General features: G+C 49.8%; 1 long non-coding RNA gene across 1 annotated transcript; it reads left to right on the top strand.

The window, feature by feature from the left end:
• The first annotated feature begins 75 nt into the window (after positions 1-75).
• On the top strand, positions 76-26,303 carry LOC147123922 (uncharacterized). The gene is made up of 2 exons (XR_015073453.1): positions 76-461; positions 26,168-26,303. It is a non-coding gene; the product is annotated as an uncharacterized LOC147123922 (long non-coding RNA).

Consider the following 26,303-nt stretch of genomic DNA (forward strand, 5'->3'; position numbering starts at 1 on the left):
CGTGCGGGGGAACGGACGTGGGGGGGGATAGGCGATTTCTAAGTCGAGGGCTTGAGAGGTCGAGGTTCAGGGTCGAGCTCGCTCCTAGCTGTGGATCGGTGAAAGTTCACCTCACAGCTCTGTCGGAGCACCTTCACCGCACGGGCCGCAGCGTTTGAAGATGGCGGCCTCATCATCAACTCTTCGAGTAGCAACCGGGGACAGGCAATAATTGCCGGCCTGGCCAGTGACGCCCACATCCCGAGACGGGTAAAGGAGGGAGATCGGATGAGCAGCGACAGTGATAAATGTGTCCCTTTCTCTTCTGTGAGCAGCAGGTTTCACGGACGGGCAGTGGAGCTGCTGGTCAGGCTGGTCGCGTTGCACCAGCAACCAACGGGTGCGCACTCGGCAGTGCCTGGGCACGCAAGGAGGGGGCACCGAGTGCCAGGGGGAGAACGAGAGCACCACCTACTGCTGAGGTAAGCAGCGGCCCGTGCGCTCCACCGAGACCCGTGCCATCGCATGTCAGTGTCCAGGGGGCCGAGGTAGAACCAATGAGACCCATCCCCAGGGAACCCGGTGGTCAAAAAAGAAAGACTTGCATTTCTATAGCGCCTTTCACCACCCCAGGACGTCCCAAAGCCCTTTACAGCCAATGAAATACTTTTGAAGTGTGATCACTGTTGTAATGTAGAGAAACACGGCAGCCAATTTGCGCACAGCAAGCTCCCACACACAGCAATGACGTGATGTCGGTTGAGGGATAAATATTGGACAGGGCACCCTGCGCTTTGTCAGAAAAGCGTCACGGGATCTTTTACATCCACCTGAGAGCGCAGACGGGGCCTCGGTTTAACATCTCATCTGAAAGACGGCACCTCCGACAGTGCGGCGCTCCCTCAGCACTGCACTGGGAGTGTCAGCCTAGATTTTTGTGCTCAAGTCTCTGGAGTGGGACTTGAACCCACAGCCTTCTGACTCGGAGTCAAGGGTGCTACCCACATTAAAAAAATTATTTATTAAACATTAAAAACATTTACAACATGGTGATCATTCCATTGTATCAGACAGATCCATCCCGCCGCTCTGCACAGCCATTCCTCCACCACATATTAACATCAAAACCTGAAGTTTAATTTGTCTCCCATAACATATACTAATCTATTGTACTTTAAAAATTGATCAGTAATCATGGCTCCGAATAAGGGAAGTGTGCCCGATAATCCCCCCATCATTTAATCTCCGGCCCTTCCCTCCTCTCATGCTCCTTCCCAACTTTTCAGGCAGCTGTTGCTTTCTCCTGCAGCCTCCGGCTCCTTTTCACCTCCTGTTTGAACCTTCCCTGCAGTTTCAGCCTCTTCCTTACATTAGGTTTGGGCCGAGGAGCTGCCCCTTCTCCCTCCTTCTGCCCCTCACTAACCTTTCACTTTCCACACGATGCCACCTCACCCCCTACTTCCATGTCTCTGTCCCCCTCTGACTCCTCACTTTCGAGCTCCTCTGTAACCTCCTGTCCCTGCTCCCCATCAGATACATAGAAACATAGAAGATAGGAGCAGGAGTAGGCCATTCGGCCCCTCGAGCCTGCTCTGCCATTTAATTCAGTACCCTGTCCCTGCTTTCTCCCCATATCCCTTGATCCCTTTAGCCTTAAGAACTATATCTAACTCCTTCTTGAATATATTTAATGAGTTGGCCTCAACTGCCTTGTGTGGTAGGGAATTCCACAGGTTCACCACTCTCTGGGTGAAGAAATTCCTCCTCATCTCAGTCCTAAATGGCTTACCCCTTATCCTTAGACTATGTCCCCTGGTTCTGGACTCCCCCACCATCTGGAACATCCTTCCTGCATCTAGTCTGTCTAGTCCTGTTAGAATTGTATAAGTTTCAATGAGATCCCCTCTCATTTTTCTAAACTCTAGCGAATATAAGCCGAATCGACACAATCTCTCTTCATACGCCATTCCTGCCATCCCAGGTATCAGTCTGGTGAATCTTCGCTGCACTCTCTCCATGGCAAGAACATCCTTCCTCAGATAAGACAACCAAAACTGCACACAATACTCAAGGTGTGGTCTCACCAAGGCCCTGTACAACTGCAGCAAGACATCCTTGCTCCTGTACTCGAATCCTCTCGCTATGAAGGCCAACATACCATTTGCCTTCTTAACCGCCTGCTGCACCTGCATGCTTACCTTCAGCGACTGGTGCACAAGGACACCCAGGTCTCATTGCACTTCCCCTTCTCCCAATCTATTGCCGTTCAGATAATAATCTGTCTTCCTGTTTTTGCCACCGAAGTGGATAACCTCGCATTTACCCACATTATACTGCATTTGCCATGCATCTGCCCAATCACACAACCTGTCCAAATCATACTGGAGTTTCTCGGCATCCTCCTCACAGCACACACGCCCACCCAGCTTTGTGTCGTCTGCAAACTTGGAGATATTACATCTAGTTCCCTCGTCTAGATCATTAATATATATTTTTAATAATCTCCCTTAGAGAGTCTTCCTGCTATCACGGTTTCCCCAGTCGTGCCACTCCCTTCGGCCTTATCTCCACCGCTGACCCTTGCTCCCTGATCCTTCTCTCTCTAGGACAATGGCGCATCGGCACCTATCTTGCTCCCTTCTGGCATCTTTGTCTCCCCCTCCCGTCCTGCTGCCCCTTTAAGGCTCCTGCCTCTTGTACCTTTTCCTGTCTTGCCCCCTCCTGCTCCCCGCGATGTCCGACTCCCCGTCTTTCTTTGGAGTACTTACACTTACTCTGCACCCCGCTCCCGCCTCCTCTCCCTCCGCGGACACCAGATTCTTTAGGGAGAGCCGAGCCGTATTATGGCTCGACTCTGCCCTCGACCCGTGCTGCCCACTGCTGTCTTTGTCCTTTTCCACCGTACTTGGTGTGTTTTCCACCATTTCCATCCTGTGCTCTGCTCCACAATTTTCTGCCTCTTCCTGCGCTCTTTTCTCCTTCCATTCACCAGCTGTGTCCTCCGCCTGCTCCGCTCCTCCAGCTGCTCCACTCACACCTCCTGCTCCTTCTCCTTCTCCCATCTCCTCGTCACTCAAGGGCCTTCCTTCTGCCTCACACTCACAGCGGGCGGGGCCTTTGTGACACACCCCACAGCTCTCCGCCTTGCAGCTCCGAGCGATCTGTCCAGACTCGCCGCAGTTATAACAATACAAATCTGGACAGCTTCTTACAAGATGGTCGTGTCCAAAACAATAATAACAAACCTTCACCTGGTTACCATACAGTACCCAGAAGTACTGCACTCCTTCCATTGTCTTGAATTTCATGCTATACGGCAATGACTTCACCCCCTCTGGGAACCGCACCTTTACATAACGGGTTCCATCTGCTACCCGCGTTCCTGGATAGTACCTCCTCTTTATTGCTGAGCAAATTTTAACGTCCCACAACTCCAACTTTTTTATTAGCACATCGTCCTCAATATAAACCGGCAGGTTTAAGAATGAGACCACCACCTCTTCAGAATATAGAAATAACTTATCTCCAACCTTCAAACTCAGTAAAGGTCTTTCCGCCTCCTCTCGACCACTGACCATCACCTCGAACCCAACATTCGGCTTTGGTCGGCAGGCAAAGCAGCTTCCCTCGCCGCAGTCCTCATGTACCGCCTGGATAATATCCCAGGCTCGTATCTCCTTGTCCTCGCACTGAACCACCGCCGTGTTTTCTTTTCCAAACCTCCTGGGGTCCCGGCCCAAATCTTTGGGCCTTTTTTTCTCCCTTCCCCCAACATTTTCTTCCCTGATTAAATTCATCCTGGGAATGTTGTCCTCTGAGGGGCCCGGCACTCCGGGTCCCTCAGCAGCCATCCGTCTGCTGATTATGGACCAAAAAAGCCCTAAAACCTGAAAAAAAACCACCACCAACTTTTTACAAACTCACTCCAACTCCCTGCAGCAATCAGGCAACCAGCAGCACCTGCTCACTCCTAGCCCCTCCCACCTAGAGAGTGCAACCCACTGAGCCACGACCGTATTAAGGGTTACAGTACCAAGGCGTATATATGGAGATCAGCTATAATCTAATTGAATGGCGGAACAGGCTCGAGGGGCTGAATGGCCAACTCCTGTGTTCCGAAAACCAACTTTTTCACAAGCCCCCGCCCCCCCCCCCCCCGTAAAGGCAAATACTGTCACTGGGATCTGACGTAAATAAAGCCCAGAATCTGATTCTACCTTTCTCATTTTCTCTCTCTCTCTCTCATCCACTTTCCTCTACTTTTCTCTATTTCTCTCTGTCTCTTTCCCCCCTCGCTCGCAGCTTTCTCGATTGACTTTGTCTTTTACTCATGAATTATTGGGGTTCTGGGTGTCATGGGCACTGCTTCATTTATTGCCCTGGGATGGTCCGTATCAGTATCTTGAGGAACCAACTAGGGAACAGGCGATTTTAGATTTAGTATTGGGCAACGAGAAAGGGTTAATTAATAACCTTGTAGTAAAGGGGCCCTTAGGGAAGAGTGACCATAGAAACATAGAAGATAGGAGCAGGAGTAGGCCATTCGGCCCCTCGAGCCTGTTCCACCATTCAATGAGATCAACAACGTGCATTTATATAGCGCCTTTAACGTAGTAAAACGTCCCAAGATGTTTCACATGAACGTTATCAGAATTTTTTTTGACACCGAGCCACTGAATGAGCTTTTAGAACAGAGGTGGGTTTTAAGGAGTGTCTTAAAGGAGGAGAGAGAGGCGGAGAGGTTTATGGAGGGAAACATAGAAACATAGAAGATAGGAGCAGGAGCAGGCCATTCGGCCCCTCGAGCCTGCTCCGCCATTCAATGAGATCATGGCTGATCATCCAAATTCAGTACCCTGTCCCTGCCTTCTCTCCATATCCCTTGATCCCTTTAGCCTTAAAAATATACCCAACTCCTTCTTGAATATGTTTAATGAATTGGCCTCTACTGCCTTCTGTGGTAGAGAATTCCACAGGTTCACCACTCTCTGGGTGAAGAAATTCCTCCTCATCTCAGTCCTAAATGGCTTACCCCTTATCCTTAGACTGTGACCCCTGGTTCTGGACTCCCCCGCCATCGGGAACATCCTTCCCGCATCTAGTCTGTCTAGTCCTGTTAGAATTTTATAATTTTCAATGAGATCCCCTCTCATTCTTCTAAACTCTAGCGAGTTTAGAAGAATGAGAGGGGATCTCATTGAAAATTGGGCGGCGCAGACACGATGGGCCGAAGGGCCTCTTTCTGTGCTGTAAAACTCTATGACTCTATGACTCTATAAGCCTAATCGACCCAATCTCTCTTCATATGTCATTCCTGCCATTCCAGGATAATAATATCCATAATAGGATAGAATTTTATATTGAGTTTGAAAGTGATTTAGTTAAATCCGAAACGAGGGTCTTGAATCTAAACAAAGCAAACCTCGTAGGTACGAGGGGTGAGTTGGCTAAGGTAGATTGGGAAACTACATTAAAAGGTATGACAGTAGAGAAGCAATGGCTAGCATTTAAAGAATTAATACATAATTTACAAAAAATATACATTCGTTTAAGGCTCAAAAACTCCACAGGAAAAGTGGTCCAACCGCGGCTAACAAGATAAGTTAAAGATAGTATTAGATCAAAGGAAGAGGCTTATAATGTTGCCAAAAAGAGGAGTAAGCCTGAGGATTGGGAGGATTTTAGAATTCGGCAAAGGACGACCAAGAAATTGATAAAGAAAGGGAAAATTGAATGAGAGTAAACTAGCGAGAGACATAAAAACAGACTGTAAAAGCTTCTATAGGTATGTAAAAAGGAAAAGATTAGCAAAAGTAAATGTGGGTCCCTTACAGGCTGAGACAGGCAAAAGTATAATGGGGCATAAGGAAGTGGCAGAGAAATTAAACAAATACTTTGGGGGGGATTTTAACTCAGGTGCGGGATGGTGTCGTGTTATCTGAATTTCGTGTTTCCCACACAAACCTAAATGGATGTGGGAGATTGATGCAATTTTAACTGAATTGGCCAATTGATTTCCAACGTGTGGGAGGCCTTTGCAAATGGGTTTTTCATGACCGAAAGTCCCCTCTGATGATGTCATCATTGCTGCTGCATTTAAGGTCCACAGCAAGCCTTGCTTCTTCTGCAGACTGCCAAGCTTCTTGACTGTGCAGTGTGAGGGAGCTGCAGCAAATATGACAAGCGGGAGGGCAAGATCAGCTCCTCGGTTTGACGAGGTGGCACTGCAGGCATTAGTGGATGGGGCTAGGGCCAACAGAGAGGTGCTCTTCCCTTCATCAGGGAGGAAGAGGCCTCCCACAGACCAAGGCAGTGTGGATGCAGGTGGCTGAGGAGGTCAACTCCTTGGGAGTCACCCGCAGAACCTGGATACAGTGCAGGAAAAGATTTCAAGACCTTCAGTGCACTGGAAAAGTGAGTATGAATTTCCCATCACCCTCAATCTGATCCCCATTGCCTTTCCTCACCAGCACTCAGCTTTAGCAATCTCTTCCTCCACATCCCACTTGACACTGGCATCCATGCACCCTTACCCATTCCCTCTCTCTCTATGCTCACATTCACATAACTATTCGACCATGCAGCCCTCACACTCCCTATCACTCTGATGCTTTGAACACACAGGGAGGGCCCTTGGTCTTGCAACCTCACTCCATCTTTGTCTCCTTCTAAGTATCTATGCTATGCAATCTCTACACTCACTCCTTCATTTTCACTCAACCTCCACTTGTCTCCCTCATTGCAGGAAAAGAGAGCTCACAACAAAAGAGAGCGAGCCAGGACAGGAGGAGAGACAGCCTCAATAGTCCACCTGACCCCCTGGGAGGAGGCCGTCCTGGAAATTATGGGAATAGAGGATGATTCGCGCGTGGGGGACGGACAGACGGGTGTAACACAGCAAGCTGGTGACAGAAAAGTTTCCCATCTCTCTCTTTGACATTGCATGAGTCGCTGATAATGATTGTGAAGCTCTAACAGATGGACTTATGAGCATCTGCAAAAAGCTATGTGCATGTAGCCTTTGCATCACATCTCTGACTCTTTCCTTTACTCCCCCACAGGACCATCACAAGCATCCATCCCCCCTAGCCAGGAAGAAGAGGCTGAACAGCCAGACTCCTCAGAGGAAGCTGCAATATCTGAGGGCGCAGCGTCAGCAGAATTCAGCGCACCCAGCACCAGCACAGAAACACTCCTCGGTGGGACTTTTGGGACACAGAGTAGTGTTGTCACCTGGTGTGTCACAGCTCACAAGTGAGCATCAGCAGATTATGGAGACAGGGACAGCAGTGGAGAGTCCTAGTCGGAGGGCACAGGACTCTCCCAGCTCGGCTCAGCAGCATGTCGACCCTCTGCCTCTGGGTCCATCCATAAGATCAGAGGTGATGGAACTCCAGGCACAGATGCAGGAATCTCTGGCAGGTTTTGTCTCTAGGGTCACTGCGAGTGTGGAGCGAATGGAGGAGTCCATAGCGAACATGAGCAAAGCCTTTGTGGAGTCATTGGCACATGAACGCATCACCACGGAAAGGATGGCAGCCTCCGTGGTAAGGATGGCTACCGTAGAGGAGAGGATGGCTACGGTAGAGGAGAGGATGGCTACGGCCATGGAGCAGCTTAGTCGCCAGGGTATGGAAAACATGGTCATTGTTCAGAATAGAATGACATCTCTTGAGGAGTGATGGGCATCTATCGAACAGAGAAACCAGACCTTCATGGAAGTCCTTCTGAGTAGGACTGCCATTGCAGATACGGGTCCCCATGGCCCCCCTGATGTGCAGCAAGGTGCTCTTCAGCCACTTCCAAGCGCTGGCCCCTTCTGGCCTGTGCAGCTTCAGGTGGGTGAGCAGCAGCCTGGCGTTCCTGCTGCTGTTGCTGGTGCTGCTGTTGTTCCTGGTTCTGCTGGTGCCGCGGCTGGTGCTCAAGCTCCTCCATTGCCCAGATGGGAAGGAAATAAATGGCTCCCATGCTTCTGGTATATGCCTCCTTTGAGGAAGTGCTGAGTGAAGGTGGCGAGAGGGGTTTCCCAGGAGGTCACACTGGAGATGGGTGTGAGGCTCCAACCTTCCACAGGTGTGGTTAAGCCTGCTGCCCCAGACCTGAGACCACTAAGTCCTGCCACCTCCATATCATGGCTGATCAAATCTCTTTAATGGTTGACCTGCAGTTGATAGTCAGCAATCCAATCGTGCTCCCGCCAGGTTTCACCGTCGTATTTCCCACCAGGCGTGTTTCATGTGGGAAAAGGGTTAAATTTGCAAGGGCCTTTCAAAATAGGATTACAGAGGCCATTTAGTGCTTGTTAAGGGCCTTAACGACCAGTCCCGCCTGTTGGTTGCGGGACGGATTCGGGGCCATCAGACACGACTGAGTTAAAATTGCTCGGAGTCGGGAACCAGGCAGGGGGAGTCCCGCCCGCCAGTTTTTGCGATTTTAACCCCCCACACGACTCCAAGCCCGCCTCAATGGCCCAATGAAAATCGAGCCCTTTGTGTCTGCCTTCATGGAAGAAGACGCAAAAAACTTGCTGGAAATAGTGTGAGGAGGATGCAAAGAGGCTTCAAGGGGATATGGACAAGCTAAGTGAGTGGGCAAGAACATGGCAAATGGAATATAATGTGGAGTGTTGTGAGGTTATCCACTTTGGTAGGAAAAATAGAAAAGCAGAGTATTTTTTAAATGGTGAGAGATTGGGAAACGTTGGTGTTCAGAGGGACCTGGGTGTCCTTGTACACGAATCACTGAAAGTTAACATGCAGGTACAGCAAGCAATTAGGAAAGCAAATGGTATGTTGGCCTTTATTACAAGAGGATTTGAGTATAAGAGTAAAGACGTCATATTGCAATTATATAGAGCCCTGGTGAAACCACACCTGGAGTATTGTTTCGGTCTCCTTACCTAATGAAAGATATACTTGCCATGGAGGGAGCGCAATGAAGGGTCACCAGACTAAGAAAGACTACGAAAAATTCAAAAATGGGTTTAGAATGCATGTACGTAAATACACAAAGTGTGGTGAATAAGGTTGGTGAGCTACAAGCACAATTAGCCATGTGGCAATATGATGTGGCAATAACGGAAACTTGGCTTAAAAACAGTGAGGACTGGGCACTTAATATTCAAGGGTACAAGGTGTTCAGAAAAGATAGGGAAGGAAAAAAGGGAGGTGGGGTGGCAGTGCTGATTAAGAAAGACATTGTAGTTTTGGAAAGGGAGGAAGTTCTCGAGGGGACAAGGACAGAATCCATTTGGTTAGAGTTGAGGAGCAAAAAGGGTCTGATCACACTATTGGGGGTATTCTACAGGCCTCCAAATAGTGAGAGGGAGGTAGAGGAGCAAATCTGCAGGGAAATCGCAGAGATATGCAAGAGCTATAGAGTGGTGATATTGGGGGACTTTAATTACCCAAATATCGATTGGGATAATGCTAGAGTAAAGGGAAAGAAGGGGGTGGAATTTCTGAAATGTGTTCAGGAGAATTTCCTTGACCAGTATGTTCTTGGCCCAACCAGGAAGGAGGCATTGCTGGATCTGGTGCTGGGGAATGAGGTGGGCCAGGTCGACCAAGTGTCTGTGGGAGAACACTTGGGTACGAGTGATCATCGTATTATAAGATTTAGATTAGCAATGGAGAGGAGCAAGGAACAATCGAGAGTGGAACTTCTAAACTGGAATAGGGCTAACTTCAATGGGAGGCAAAAGGATCTAGCCAGGGTAAAATGGAACCAAAGGCCTTCGATAAAGTCCCGCACAGGAGACTGGTCAAGAAGGTAAGAGCCCATGGAATCCAGGGTGCCTTGGCACATTGGATACAAAACTGGCTTAGTGGCAGAAGGCAGAGGGTGATGGTCGAAGGTTGTTTTTGTGACTGGAAACCTGTGGCCAGTGGGGTACCACAGGGATCGGTGCTGGGTCCCTTGCTGTTTGTGGTCTACATTAATGACTTGGATATGAATGTAAAGGGTATGATCAGTAAATTCGCGGATGATACTAAAATTGGTAGGGTGGTAAATAGCGAGGAGGGTAGCCTCAGTCTGCAGAACGATATAGATGGGTTGGTCAGATGGGCGGAACAGTGGCAAATGGAATTTAACCCGGAAAAGTGCGAGGTGATGCACTTTGGGGGGTCTAACAAGGCAAGGGAATACACAATGAAGGGAAAGACCCTAGGCAAGACGGAGGGTCAGAGGGATCTGGGTGTGCAGGTACACAGATCCCTGAAGGCGGCGGAACAGGTGGATAAGGTGGTAAAAAAGGCATATGGGATACTTGCCTTCATTAGCCGAGGCATAGAATATAAGAGCAAGGAGGTTATGATGGAGCTGTATAAAACACTGGTTAGGCCACAGCTGGAATATTGTGTGCAGTTCTGGTCGCCACACTACAGGAAAGATGTGATCGCGTTAGAGAGGGTGCAGAGGAGGTTCACCAGGATGTTACCAGGGCTGGAGCGCTTCAGCTATGAAGAGAGACTGGGCAGATTGGGTTTGTTTTCCTTGGAGCAGAGGAGGCTGAGGGGGGACATGATTGAGGTGTACAAAATTGTGAGGGGCATAGATAGGATGGATGCTGAGGAGCTTTTCCCCTTAGTAGAGGGGTCAATAACTAGGGGGCATAGATTCAAGGTAAAGGGCGGGAGGTTTAGAGGGGATTTGAGAAAGAACTTTTTCACCCAGAGGGTGGTTGGAGTCTGGAACTCACTGCCTGAAAGGGTTGTGGAGGCAGAAACCCTCACAACATTTAAGAAGCATTTGGATGAGCATTTGAAATGCCATAGCATACAAGGCTACGGGCCAAATGCTGGAATATGGGATTAGATTAGACAGGGCTTGATGGCCGGCATGGACACGATGGGCCGAAGGGCCTCTATCCGTGCTGTATTACTCTATGACTCTATGACTCTATGACTCAAAGACTGACAGGAAAAACTGTAACAGAACAATGGGAGATCTTTAAGGAGGAGATGTTCCAAGTACAGGCAAGGTACATTCCAACAAGAGGGAAGGGTAAGGGAACCAAAGCAAGGGCTCCTTGGATGACGAGGGAGATAGAGAAGATGATGAAACAAAAATGGAGCGTGAAAAATGCCTGTCGAGTGAATTCTCCAGTGGAGCACCAGACCAAATACAATATGTTGAGGGGGGAAGTGAGGATGAAAATAATATTTGCAAAGAGAGAATATGAGAGTAGAATGGCAGTTAACATAAAAGGGAACCCAAAAATGTTTTACCGGCATGTAAATAGTAAGCGAGTTTTCATTGGAGGAAAACCGACTGACTCCGTGCATCAGTTTAATGTTGTCTGGAGCCAGCAAATATGCTCTAAAGGTGTAGAAATAGTTGCTCTGATCCCAAATATTTTGCAGATGATGTGAAGATGTCAGAGACTGTATAATAATTAACCTGGGTTTGTTAAAATATTTAACTGCACCATCCTTTATACACTGAAGAGTGTCGGGCAGAAGTGCGGGAAAGGCGGAGTGAGGCGAGAGCGGACCCTATTGTGATGGCGCCGATGAAGATGGCTGCCGTCCTTGCGGGCTCCATGCGCACCAGGCAGCTAAGTGTCCTGATGTGCCTCAATAATTCCGAGACTCGATGTTAGCGAAACAAAACAAGGCTTTTATTAACTTAGAAAGTAACACGTAAGAGAGAGAGGTATCTTCCTTCTGGAGACTGAGGCCAGACTGAGCTAGCTTACAAAAGGGGCCAGGTATGGGCGGAGCCCTACACACACAGCACATTCCAATAAACAATACAATGAGGACTGGGGGAAGGGAAATGACACTGAAACCGACCACAGTCACAGGCAGTGATGAATGGAATATTTCATCACATTCACCCCTTCTATAGATTTAGTCTGTTCGGGGGTTTGATAGTCCTCTGCGACCGACGTGGCTGTTGTGGTGCCGCGGGTGTCGGCTGGGTGTCCCCGGTAGTCTCCTGGGTCTCTGCCGGGGGTGCCGCCAGGGTTGTTGAAGGGGTAGTTGGTGGGGGTGCCGTTGGTCGATGTTCTTCCGGGGGTGATGAAAGAGTAGTGGGTGGGTAAGAGTTGCTGTGATCGTTGTTGCTGCTATTGCCGTGGTTGTTGTTGATGCCGGCTGGGGCGACGTCTTTTATGGACACGGTGTCCTCCCTTCTGTCGGCGTGCCGGACATATGCGTATTGGGGGTTGGCGTGGAGTAGGTGTACTGGCTCCACGAGAGGGTCCGTCTTGTGGCCCCTCACATGCCTTCGCACGAGTACCGGACCTGGGGTGGAGAGCCATGACGGCATGGATACGCCTGAGGTGGATTTCCGGGGAAAGACAAACATTCGTTCATGAGGCGTGGCATTAGTGGCCGTACACAATAGCGACCGTATCGAATGGAGCACATCCGAGAGGACTTCCTGCCAGCGGGAGATAGGGAGGCCCTTGGTCCTTAGAGCTAGAGTGACTGCTTTCCATACTGTCCCGTTCTCTCGCTCCACTTGGCCGTTACCCCGGGGGTTGTAGCTGGTGGTACGGCTCGTGGCGATCCCCTTGGACAGCATGTACTGGCGTAGCTCTTCACTCATGAAGGACGCCCCCCTATCCGTATGGATGTAGCTCGGCATACCGAACAGGCAGAACAGGCTGTTGAGGCATTTAATGACCGTGGCGCTGGTCATGTCTGGGCAGGGGAAGGCGAATGGGAACCGGGAGTATTCGTCCACAATGTTCAGGAAGTAAACATTGCGGTCAACGGACGGGAGGGGGCCCTTCAAATCTAAGCTGAGCCGCTCAAAGGGCCGTGTAGCTTTGATTAAGTGGGCTCTATCTGGGCGGTAGAACCGAGGCTTGCACTCAGCGCAAGTGCGGCAGTTCCTGGTCAGAGACCGAACTTCCTCAATCGAGTAGGGTAAGTTACGGGACTTTATGAAGTGGAACAGCCGCGTGACCCCTGGGTGGCAGAGGTCGTTGTGGAGGGTCTGTAGCCGATCCCCGGTGGCGCTGGCACACATCCCTCGTGAGAGGGCGTCAGGGGATTCGTTAAGGGCCCCTGGCCGGTAAATGATGTCGTACACGAAGGTGGAGAGCTCGATCCGCCACCTAAGAATCTTATCATTTTTAATCTTCCCCCTCTGTTTATTATTGAACATAAACGCTACCGACCGCTGGTCGGTAAGTAGGGTGAAGCGTTTGCCGGCTAGGTAGTGGCGCCAGTGGCGCACTGCCTCCACGATGGCTTGGGCCTCCTTTTCCACGGAGGAGTGTCTGATCTCGGGCCCTTGGAGGGTCCTCGAGAAGAAAGCTACAGGCCGCCCCGCCTGGTTGAGGGTGGCCGCCAAGGCGAAGTCAGACGCATCACTTTCCACTTGAAATGGAGTGTTCTCGTCCACTGCCTGTAGCGTGGCCCGCTCAATATCCTGCTTAATGCTTTTGAAGGCAGCGTGGGCCTCAGCAGAGAGCGGAAAAGAGGATGCTTTCAAGAGGGGGCGGGCTTTGTCGGAGTAGTTGGGGACCCATTGGGAATAATAAGAAAATAACCCCAGGCACCTTTTCAGGGCTTTGGGAGTGTTGGGCAGGGGCAGCTCCCGTAGGGGGCGCAATCGGTCGGGGTCTGGTCTGATTTCCCCATTCTCCACCACGCTGCCTAGTATGCAGAGGCGCGTGGTGTTGAAAATGCACTTGTCCTCGTTGTAGGTGAGGTTGAGCTTTTGTGCGGTTTCCAGGAACCTCTCGAGGTTCGAGTCGTGATCCTGCTGATTGTGGCCGCAGATGGTGACGTTGTCGAGGTAGGGGAAGGTTGCCTGCAAGTGGTGGTCATCGACCATGCGGTCCATCTCCCTCTGAAAAACCGAGACCCCATTCGTCACCCCAAAGGGGACTCTGAGGAATTGGTAGAGGCGTCCGTTCGCCTCGAAGGCAGTGTACGGGCGGTCCTCTGGTCTGATAGGGAGCTGGTGGTACGCTGACTTGAGGTCGATGGTGGAGAACACCCAGTATTGGGCGATTTGGTTCACCATTTCTGATATGCGGGGTAGCGGGTAGGCGTCTAGTTGGGTGTACCTGTTGATCGTTTGACTATAGTCGATCACCATCCGTTTCTTCTCGCTACCCCTTACCACTACCACTTGGGCGCGCCACGGGCTGTTGCTGCGTTCAATAATGCGCTCTTTCAGGAGCCTGTCTACCTCGGTCGCGATAAACCGCCTGTCCTCCCAGCTGTACCTCCTGCTTTTGGTCGCTATTGGCCGGCAGTTAGGGGTAAGGTTCGCGAATAGCGAAGGCGGCTTTACCTTCAGGGTAGCCAGACCGCACACTGTGAGGGGCGGCTGGGACCCACCGTACTTGAGCGTGATGCTTTGGTGGTTGCACTGGAAATCCAGGCCCAAGATCACGCTCGCACATAGGTTCTTCATGGTTAATACTTTAAAATTATCGTATACAGTTCCGTTAACGCCCAATTGTACCGTGCAGTAACCCAGAATGGTCGATGTCTAGGTTTTATCAGCCATAGAGATGGTACCCTGAGCAGGGACCACCTTTAGGGAGAGTTGCTGTGCCAGTTCAGGGTGGATAAAACTCTCCGTGCTTCCACTGTCAATTAAACATTTAACCCGGCACCCGTTTACCTCGATGTCCACCATTGATTTGGATAGCGGGTGCGGCCTGGTCTGGTCCACTGTGACCGATGCCACTGTAGGGCCCTGATCGATACAAGATGGCGTCCACGCTGTCTGCTCATAAGATGGTGGACCCCACGAGGTCGGGCAAGATGGCGTCCAAGATGGCCACTCCCACGGCGCACACGCGGCGGTGGCGGGTTTTCCGGCGGGGTTCCCTCTGCACACCTTCCCGAAGTGCCCCTTCTTACCGCACTTAAAGCAGGTGGTGCCTTTCGCCGGGCACAGGTTTCTGGTGTGTTTTGGCTGCCCGCAGAAGTAGCAGTTGGGTCCCTGACGCGTCGCAGCTGTCGTAGGGCTTCTGGGGGGAGAGCGGGGCCCCGCCGGTGTCGGGCTGCCGGGCGGGGAAGATGCCTTCCAAGATGGCGGCGCCCTCGGTGCACACGTGGCGGCGTGGACGGCGCGGGCTGAAGAGTAGGCGTCCGAGTTTCTCTGGGCCACATCCAGGGATCGCGCGGTGTCCGCAGCCTGTTTCAGGTCCAACCCCGTTTTTTCCAGCAGTCTTTGCCGGATGTAAGTGGAGCTGAGGCCTGTGATAAAGGCATCACGAACAAGCTCGTCAGTGTACACTGCGGCTTTTACATCTCGGCACTTGCAGTCTTTGCCAAGCATTTTCAGAGTGCTTAGGAACTCCTCCACCGATTCCCCAGGTCGCTGTACGCGAGTAGCGAGCAGATGCCTAGCATACACCTCATTCGTAGGCTGCTGGTAATGCGCCTTTAAGATGTCGCAGGCGGCCAGGTACGTATCGGCGTCTTGGATGAGGGGGTAAACCCGGTGGCTTACCCAATTCCGCAGAATTCCGAGTCTCATCCTCGCAGCGTCCGTAGCGTCTTTGACGGCTGCGGAATTGTCCAGGAAGAATTCCATACACTCAAACCAGTGTCCGAAGCGTGCTGATGCGTCCGGAGCATGTTGATCCAAATCCAAACGTTCGGGTTTCAGGAGTTGATCCATAGTGTTGAAAAATAAGTTAATAAAATTGATGTGCCTCAATAATTCCGAGACTCGATGTTAGCGAAACAAAACAAGGCTTTTATTAACTTAGAAAGTAACACGTAAGAGAGAGAGGTATCTTCCTTCTGGAGACTGAGGCCAGACTGAGCTAGCTTACAAAAGGGGCCAGGTATGGGCGGAGCCCTACACACACAGCACATTCCAATAAACAATACAATGAGGACTGGAGGAAGGGAAATGACACTGAAACCGACCACAGTCACAGGCAGTGATGAATGGAATATTTCATCACATGTCCTTTGCTGCTTGGTGCGCTCGGCTCGTTAAGAATAAAGCATTTCACTGACTGGATTTCACTTGTTGTATTTCGTTATGTGACAAATAAAATTGAAAATTGAAAAAAAAAATTGAGTAGTAAGAGGCGGGGTGGGGCCTATTCGGGACAAAGAAGGTGATATATGATTAGAGGCGCAGGGCAAGGCTCGAATACTCAATGAGTACTTTGTATCGGTGTTTACTAAGGAGGTGGATGCTGACAAAATATCGGTAGAAGTGGAAAAGGTAGAAGCAATGGAAGGGGTGAAAATTGATAGACAGGATGTACTAGAAAGGCTGGGTATACTTAGAGTGGACAAGTCGCCTGGTCCAGATGGCTTGCATCCCAGGTTGCTAAGGGAATTGGGGGAGGAGATAGCGGAAGGGCTTGCTATAATTTTCCAATCTTCCCTAGATGCAGGGGAAGTGCCTGAGGATTGGAATGTGGAAAATGTGACACCATTGTTCAAGAAAGGGTGCAAGGACAATCTTAGAAACGACAGGCCAGTCAGTTTAACACCAGTGGTGGGCAAAGTTTTAGAAACAATAATCAAGGAACGAATTAACGGGCACTTGGAGAGGTTTAAGCTAATTAAGGAGAGCCAACATGGATTTGTAAATTCGTGTTTGACTAATCTAATTGAATTTTTTGATGAAGTAACAGAGAGGATTGAATGCAATGGATGTTGTCTACATGGATTTTCGGAAGGCGTTTCACAACGTACCACATAGAAGGCTGGTTAACAAAATTGAGGGTCAGTGGCAGCTTGGATAAGGAATTGGCTTAAGGACAGAAAACAGCGAGTTGTGGTAAATGGCTGTTTTTCAGACTGGAGGATGGTAGTCAGTGGTGTTCCCCAAGGGTCAGTGCTGGGGCCACTGCTTTTTTTTATATATATATATATATAAATGACCTGGATATTGGAATACAGAGTAGAATTTCTAAATTTGCCGATGACACCAAATATGGGGGGGTGGCAAACAGTGAGGATGACACCAATCGACTGCCACAGGACATAGAAAGGCTAGCAGAATGGGCAGACAAGTGGCTGATGGAATTTAATACAGAGAAGTGTGAGGGGTTGCATTTTGGCAGAAGGAACAGAGCAGTTTCTCTGTCTCCGCCGCATCTGCTCTGACGATGCCACCTTCCATACCAGTCTTCCTTTTCCCTCAACCGAGGCTTCCCCTCTACTGTGGTTGACACGGCCCTTGACCGTGTCCGTTCCATTTCCCGCACTTCTGCTCTCACCCCTTCCCCTCCCTCCCAGAACCACGATAGGGTTCCCCTTGTCCTCACCTTTCACCCCACCAGCCTCCACATTCAACGTATCATCCTCCGCCATTTCCGCCACCTCCAACATGATCCCACCACCAAACACATCTTCCCCTCACCTCCCCTTCCAGCATTCTGAAGGGACCACTCCCTCCGCGACACCCTGGTCCACTCCTCAATCACCCCTAACAGCCCTTCTCCTTCGCCTGGCACCTTCCCGTGCAAGCGCAGGAGATGCAACACATGCCCTTTTACCTCCTCCCTTCCCACTGTCCAGGGCCCCAAACACCCCTTCCAGGTGAAACAGCGATTTACTTGTACTTCTTGCAATCTAGTATACTGTATTCGCTGCTCACGATGCGGTCTCCTCTACATTGGGGAAACCAAACGCAGATTGGGCGACCACTTTGCGGAACACCTCCGTTCAGTCCGTAAGGGTGACCCCGAGCTTCCAGTCGCCTGTCACTTTAATTCACCGCTTCACTCCCACTCTGATCTCTCTGTCCTCGGCCTATTACTTTGTTCCAATGAAGCTCAACGTAAGCTCGAGGAACAGCACCTCATCTTTCGATTAGACACTTTGCAGCCTGCCGGACTCAACATTGAGTTCAACAATTTCAAATAATTATCCCTGCCCCCATTTTTCATGCTGTATGATTTTTGCCACTCCCATTTGCAACATTTTATCTTTCCTGCCTCTTACAAAAGTACAGGATATTATTTCAATTCCTTCCTCCCCTCCTAAACCGCCCTCCCCCTGTTTCTGCACCTGCTTAATATCTGTTACATCTCCAGCTTTTTCCAGTTCTGATGAAGGGTCCCAGACCTGAAACGTTAACTCTGTTTCTCTCTCCACGGATGTTGCCTGGCCTGCTGAGTATTTCCAGCATTTTCTGTTGTTATTTCAGATTTCCAGCATCCGCAGTAGTTTGCTATTATACACTTAATGGCACAGTTTTAAAGAGTGTGCAGGGACAGAGGGACCTGGGAGTTAATGTGCATAGGTCCCTGAAGGTGGCGGGACATATTGAGAGAATGGTTAGCAAAGCATATGGGATCTTGGGCTTCATAAATAGAGGTATTGAGTACAAAAGTAGAGAAGTTATGCTGAACCTTTATAAAGCGCTGGTTAGGCCACAACTGGAGTATTGCGTCCAGTTCTGGTCACCACACTTTAGGAAGGATGTGAAGGCCCTTGAGAGGCTGCAGAGGAGATTTACCAGAATGGTTTCGGGGATGGGGGATCTTAGCTACAAGGACAGGTTGGAGAAGCTGGATTTATTTTCATTAGAGCAAAGGAGGTTGAGGGGTGATTTGATAGAGGTGTACAAGATTATGACGGGTTTGGTTAGGCTAGACGGGGAAAGGCTGTTCCTGTTAAGTCTGTGTTCTAGTTGTAATTACTAACACAGACTACAAGATTAAAGTTCAACAGGTCTTTACTGGTTGGAGGTCAGGACTATACTAAAATACAATATTACTACACAGTGCTTATATACCGGTGTGGTCACCACCGGTATTACGTATACAGCAGCCAGAGAAAGTAGTACATCTCTTAAGGTGGAACAGGCTTAAGTTCTCTTAAGGTGGAACAGGTTACATACACCACAATCCTCCCTTTTTAGCTTAACAGTCATATCCCCATTTAACATAACATAATAACATATATAACTTCAGGTATAAACAGTTCAAAGGTTCAGTCTCTCAGGAGGCCTTCTGATTCGGTTTGGATAACGCCTTTCAGTGGTCTCTGATTCCTGTTGCTGAGGTGACTCCTCTAGTTGGTCTCCCATGCATTTGGTGTTATCATCCTCAGGTACATTCCCTGCCGAGGTAGATGCTTCAGGTTCATTAACGTCTTCCACAGTTGTCTCTGTCGCAACCATGGGTTCGACCCTTGATCTCGATTCTACCAGTTGATCCGCATGACGCCTTATCACATTCTTACCAATATCTACTGTGTACATTAGAGGTCCTTGTCTGGCCCGAATTGTTCCGGACTGCCATTTTTCGTTTCCATAGCCCCTTGCCAACACTGGTTGTCCTACGTCGAAACTTCGAGTGGTCTTGTTATTAATATGCCGGAACTGTTTGTTTTCCACTTCCCTCCGCACATTTGGTTTTAACAAGTCCAACCTGGACCGCAACCTCCTGTTATAAAACATCATGGCAGGACTTTGGTTAGTCACTGCATGAGCGGCGTTTCGATATGCCATTAGGAAATTGTCCACCTTGTGCTGTAGCGGAATCTGATCATCGTTCATGGCCTTTATTGCCTTTTTGAATGTTTGGACAAATCTCTCGGCCAACCCGTTTGTCGCCGGATGATATGGGGCAGAGGTATAATGTTTCACCCCATTCTTCTTTAAGAATTTTTGGAATTCTTCCGACACGAACTGTGGTCCGTTGTCCGAACAGATCTGTTCTGGCAATCCGTTCCTTGCGAATATTGTTCTTAACACCGCAATTGTCTTTTCTGAAGTAGTGGTATTCATCTTGATCACTTCTGGCCATTTGGAATGTGCATCCACCGCAATTAGGAACATGGAGTCCATGAATGGACCAGCAAAGTCAATATGTACGCGTTGCCATGGGGCTGAAGGCCATTCCCATGGGTGTAGTGGTGCGATCGGAGGTGCATTTTGCACTTTTTGGCACCCAGCGCAGCTTTTCGTCAACTCCTCTATCTGTTGGTCAATACCCGGCCACCATACATAAGCCCTAGCAAGACTTTTCATCTTAACTCCCCCCAGATGACCTTCATGCAGTTCTTTTAGAACTCTTTCCCTTAACTTGGGAGGAATAATCACTCTTGTCCCGTACATCAAAGTACCATGGCAGACGGACAGCTGGTCTCGCCTTGCCAAGAATGCCGGTAACAGAGGATCACCACGTGTTGGCTATCCTTTCACTGTCACCTCGTAGACTCTGGACAGTGTCGGGTCGTTCCTGGTTTCTCTTTCAATACTTGCATTGGTGACTGGTAAACACTCGATGATGGTCGAATGAAATAACTCAACAGGGTCAACTTTCGTCGTTTCTTCTTCTTCAGGTAGTGGCAGGCGCGACAGCCCATCAGCATTGCCATGCTGCTTCGTACCTTTGAATTCTATTTGATATTGATGTGCCCCTAGGAAAAGGGACCATCTCTGGAGACGCTGTGCTGTCATCACTGAAACACCCTTCTTAGGGTTAAAAATGGATACCAACGGCTGATGGTCTGTCAGAAGTGTGAATTTTTGGCCCTGCAGGTAATGATTAAACTTCTTCACTCCCCATACAAGGCTGAGAGCCTCCCTATCAATCTGCGCATAGTTGCGCTCAGCGGAGGTCAATGATCTGGATGCAAACGCGACTGGCCTTTCCGTGCCATTTGGCAACTTGTGTGAGAGTACTGCCCCAATACCATATGGAGAAGCATCACAAGCCAACCGAATAGGCAGTGTCGGGTTGAAGTGAGCCAACACTTCCTCTGAGGTGATCAATTCTTTGCTTTTGCGAAATGCCTTCTTACAGTTTTCGCTCCATTCCCATGGTACCCCCTTCTGTAAAAGAGCATTTAGCGGGTGCAGTACCGTGGATAGATTTGGTAGAAATTTATGGTAATAGTTAATCAATCCTAGAAACGACCTCAACTGAGAGACATTATCCGGAGCGGGAGCCTTTACAACTGCCTCTATCTTGTCAGGACACTTATGAAGCCCCTCCCGGTCAATGACATGACCACAGTACGAGATCCGCTTCTGGAAGAACTCACATTTCTGCCGATTAACTCTAAGTCTGTGGCGACACGCCACCACTGGACACAATCCGCTCACGGCGGTACGGACAGTTTAAGCAGACGCCCCCAACCGGGGGCCCTTTCCTCCAGCAACTTGTTTCCCACAGGGACAGGCTGCCGGGAGCACTTCCTGTCTGGGGAGTATTTAAGTCAGGCGCGGGCTCTTCCAGTTCCTGTTTTGCCATGAGGCTGAAATAAAAAGCTGTTCTGATTTACTAGCTCTGGTCTCGACTCCCACGTTTGCCGCGGTATCTCAACACTGGTGACCCCGACGCTCAGGACGAATCCTAAGCTAGCATGGCGGATACAAACGCAGTCACGGTTAAATTACCAGACTTTTGGGAAAACTTGGCCGAAGCCTGGTTCTTTCAAGCCGAGTTCAGATTCCGGCTGAAAGGCATCACAGGCGACACCACGAAGTACGACTACCTCGTCTCCTCGCTCACGTACGCTACCGTCCCCAAAGTTTGGGCAGCGCTGCAGGACCCACCACAGACTGGCAAGTACGAACATCTGAAGGCTGCGCTCCTTAAAAAATTTCAAACGTCCTCTTACCAGCGCCACTGCCAACTCCTTGACCTCCCCGGTCTCGGTGACGCTTCACCATCAGACCTGCTTTCCCACATGCTGTCCCTCACGGATGACAAGCCCCCCGGCGCCCTCTTTCGCACGCTTTTCATTCGGCAGCTTCCCGCCAGCATCCGCCCGCTCATTGTGGAGTCCGGCTCCACGGACCTGAATGACATAGCAGAAAAGGCCGACCGGCTGCTCTTTGCACAGTCCGCGCACGACGTCACGCCCGACCTCGCGGCAATGACCACGCGGTCTCCCCGGCCCACCATGCCCGCCCGCCCTACCACTCCGGGCCACTGTTACTACCACACCCACTTTGGCACTAAGGCCCAACGCTGCACGCCACCGTGCACCTTCAATTCCCCCCCCCCGCACCGGCCCCCGCGATGGCCGTGGGGCAAAAGGGGCCTCTACTGTACGTCACTGATGACAGAACCAACTGCCGATTTCTGTGCGACACGGGCCCAGCACAGCATCACCCCCGCCTCCACCCTCGAAATCCAACGCGGCACACGAGGTATCACGCTGGCCGCCGCCAATGGCTCGGACATCCGCACATATGGCACCCGCATGGTCACGCTCGACCTCGCGGGCCGCCGCTACCGCTGGGAGTTCCTCACCGCCGAGGTCCTCTGCCCACTCATCGGCGCCGACTTCCTACGCGCGGTATCTCAACAAGTCCATACTCTTTCAGTCTGTTGTGCACCAGTTCCAAGTTTGCGAGGTGTTCTTCATCACCATCACCTGTAATCAGAATATCGTCCAGGTAACATTGTGTGCCTGCAATTCCCTGTAATACCTGCTCCATGGCCCTCTGCCAAATTGCTGGAGCCGATGCCACTCCAAAAACCAGCCTATTGTACCGGTAGAAACCTCGATGCGTGTTGATCGTGAGGTATTGGCGTGACTCTTCTTCAACCTCCATCTGCAAGTACACCTGCGCCAGGTCTATCTTGGTGAAGTGTTTCCCGCCAGACAACGAAGCAAAAATATCCTCAATCCGCGGAAGCGGATACTGCACCGTGTGAAGCACCGGATTAACGGTGATTTTGAAATCTCCACAGATGCAAACCTTCCCTGGTTCTCCTGGCTTGTTGCTCGAAGGACGTTTCATAACGGGAACAATGGGCGTAGCCCACTCCAGTCTACCTTAGACAGTACACTTGAACATTCTAGCGCTTCCAGTTCCGCTTCTACAGTAGGTCGTATTGCATAGGGTACCGGTCTGGCTTTAAAAAATTTTGGGTGTGCATGTTCATCAATCTTGATGTTTGCCGTAATTCCTCTCAGTGTTCCCAGTCCCTGCTGGAACACCTCTTTAGCATCATCCAATATTTTGGACAATCGTTTAGGTTTGACATCTGTTTCCCCAGAATCTACCGTTAGTGCCTTCAAGGAGTGCCAGTCCATATTCATTTTCCTAATCCACTCCCATCCCAGTAGTGGTGGACCTCCTTCAGGTAGCACATATAAGTCCATTACTTGGCTTTCTTCGCCCTTGTGGACCACTTTTACCTCCATCTTTCCGATGGGGTACACTCTTTGCCCCGTGTATGTTTTCAATATAATCTCCGTATCCCGTAAGGGAATATGTTGGAATAACCTTTTGTAATTTTCTTATTCATGACCGTCAATGCCGATCCAGTGTCCAATTCCATCTTTACTTGGACTCCTGCTATCTGAAGGGTGACCCAAATTGTCTGGAGATCTGCATCCTTACCAACGTTGTGTACTCTTAAGCTACCCAGTTCATTACTGCTAGCGTCAGAATCTGACTTCTGTTCGGTCGACCTGTTCTTTGTCACCTTGTGTACCTTTATGTATTTTCCTTGCGGTGACTTTTTGTTGCTGGCCTTCTTTCCTGACCGGCATACTTTAGCTATGTGGCCAAGCCTGCCACACGTTCTGCATTCTTGGTTTTTAAACCAACACTGGTTCTGATCGTGCGTTGTCTTTCCACAACGATAACATTTTACAGTACTCAAACCCAATTTATTTGTACTGAGTTCCGGTGACCGTAGCTGCATTACTGCCGTGCCTCTCGCTGCGGCTTCGTGTGCTGCTGCCATAGTGACCGCTTTCTCAAGCGTCAGCTCATTCTCCTCGAGCAGTCGCTTTTGTGTATCTTCTTTTAATAAATCACACACAAATTTATCTCGTAGCGCCTCTGTCAGTCTCGTTCCAAACTGACAGTACTTTGCTAGCTTACGCAATTCCATTAAATATTCAGCATTGCTTTCATCCTTCAGCTGCCTTCTGCTGTAAAATTTAAATCGTTCTGCTAGCATCAGCGGCGTGGGGTTTAGATGATTTTTCAGGACAGTAACAATCTCCTCGAACGTCTTATCCACCGGTTCATCTGGTGATAAAAGGTGTTTCAATTGCCCATATGTCTTCGCACCCATTAAGTTTAATAATGTTAGTGCTTTCTCTTCATCTGGAATTTTATTTGCTTTACAATAATTTTGTATGCGTTCTACATACATGGCCCAATCTTTGATGTCGCTATCAAAGGTATTAATGTTCCCATGTTTAGGCATCGTTACAATTTAATTTATTTTAATTTTTATCCAAGACGGCGGCTTCCCGCTCTTGTCTTCGTCCTCCACCTACAAAATGGCGGTTTTCCCGCGCTTGGCGGTCTTCACCCGTCCCCCGACGTTGTCTCCGCTTCACCGCGGCTCTCGCGCCTTCAGTTGCCCCAGACGCTGCGCCTTTTTAGCCCGAATGCGGCCCGGCCCTTATCACCAGCCGCGATCGATGCCCCCGCGCTGCGCCTTTCGGCCCGAATGCGGCCCGGCCCTTATCTCCGGTCGCGATCGATCTCACCGCCCTTATTCCTCCGTCTTCCCTCCCCGTCTGTACAGCCAACGCGGCCGACTTTCTGGTCGCGTCGCTGCTCGGCTTACCCACCACCGAGGAAGAAAGAAGATAGCTGACAGCCGCTGATGGAGGCTTCGAGTTCAGGATGTCTTCTGCACTCTGGTTTCTCGATGTCTGCCGCGCGCCGTGTCTTCCAGCAGGGTGATGAGGGTGGAAGCCTCTCTTCGACGTCCGTTCTGTGGACGAAGCCGCCGTGGATATAAACTGCCGCAGGGTAAGAATCGGACTCGTCGCCACTGTTAAGTCTGTGTGTTCTAGTTGTAATTACTAACACAGACTACAAGATTAAAGTTCAACAGGTCTTTACTGGTTGGAGGTCAGGACTATACTAAATACAATATTACTACACAGTGCTTATATACCGGTGGTCACCACCGGTATTACGTATACAGCAGCCAGAGAAAGTAGTACATCTCTTAAGGTGGAAGAGGCTTAAGTTCTCTTAAGGTGGAACAGGTTACATACACCACAGTTCCCACTAGTTGATGGTACAAGAACTAGGGGACACAGATTTAAGGTTTTGAGTAAGAGATACAGGGGGGACGTGATTAAAAACTTTTTTACGCAGCGAGTGGTGAGGACCTGGAACTCGCTGCCGAGGGAAGTGGTGGAAGCGGAGACACTCAATGTTTTCAAGGGGAGGCTGGATAGGCACTTGAGGGAAATAAACTTGCAGGGCTACGGGGATAGAGCGGGGGAATGGGACTGACTGGATTGCTCTACAGAGAGCCGGCATGGACTCGATGGGCCGAATGGCCTCCTTCTGTGTCGTTATGACTCTATGTTTCCTGGGATGGGGGGATTGTCCTATGAGGAGAGATTGAGTAGACTAGGCCTATATTCTCTAGAGTTTAGAAGAATGAGAGGTGATCTCATTGAAACATACAAAATTCTTACAGGGCTCGACAGGGTAGATGCAGGGAGGATGTTTCCCCTGGCTGGGGAGTCTAGAACCAGGGGTCACAGTCTCAGAATAAGGGGTCGGTCATTCAGGACTGAGATGAGGGGAAATTTCTTCACTCAGAGGGTGGGGAATCTTTGGAATTCTCTGCCCCAGAGGGCTGTGGAGGCTCAGTCATTGAGTATATTCAAGGCAGAGATTGATAGATTTTTGGATATTAAGGGAATCAAGGGATATGGGGATCGGGCGGGAAGGTGGAGTTGAGTTCGATGATCAGCCATGATCTCATTGAATGGCGGAGCAGGCTCGAGGGGCCGAATGGCCGACTCCTGCTCTTATTTCTTCTGTTTCTTATCTTCGTATCTCTGCTTGCATTTTCTCTCCTCTGCATATCTTTATCTCGCTCTCCTCTCGAGCTGTCTCTCTTTTCTGTCTATCCTTTCCTCCCTCTCTCTCTTGAGTCTGCCTGCTTCTGTCTGCCGCTCTCTCTGTCCTCTCATTCGATATGACTTTCACGCTCTCCCCTCACCCTCTGTCTCTCTGGTTCTTCTCATTCCACTTTGTGCGATAGCGTAAATTCAGTGCGCTTTACATCGGCCGATCTTTATTTCTATTGTCCTCCTGTGCTCTGGAAATGAGTCCTGGACTCTGTGGGGTACTTGCGACTTTGGGCGATATCGATTGAGCTGCTCGTGCTGCGTTGTGAGGAATGGCCTCCTTCTGTGCCATTATGACTCTATGACCTGCCCTGTTGACTGCAATGGAAATAAAAATGAAGAGAGGTGAATCGCTAGGGTCTATTTTACTCGATTACCAGAAGTCAAAGTGACGCCCTATCCCTTTTCAATTTCAGGCCCTTGAATGTGCGGAGGCGGCAGACAGTGAGCTCGATACTGGCATCCGATCAACCAACACCAACAAATCCACAGATATCATCAGGGCTGCTCCTGTTCCTCAATCACACCAGCCAATAAACACTTTCAATTTTA

This window comes from Somniosus microcephalus, chromosome 1 (assembly GCF_052327205.1).
Source record: "Somniosus microcephalus isolate GS21.2 chromosome 1, FLI_Smic_1.0, whole genome shotgun sequence".
Taxonomy (NCBI): Eukaryota; Metazoa; Chordata; class Chondrichthyes; order Squaliformes; family Somniosidae; genus Somniosus; species Somniosus microcephalus.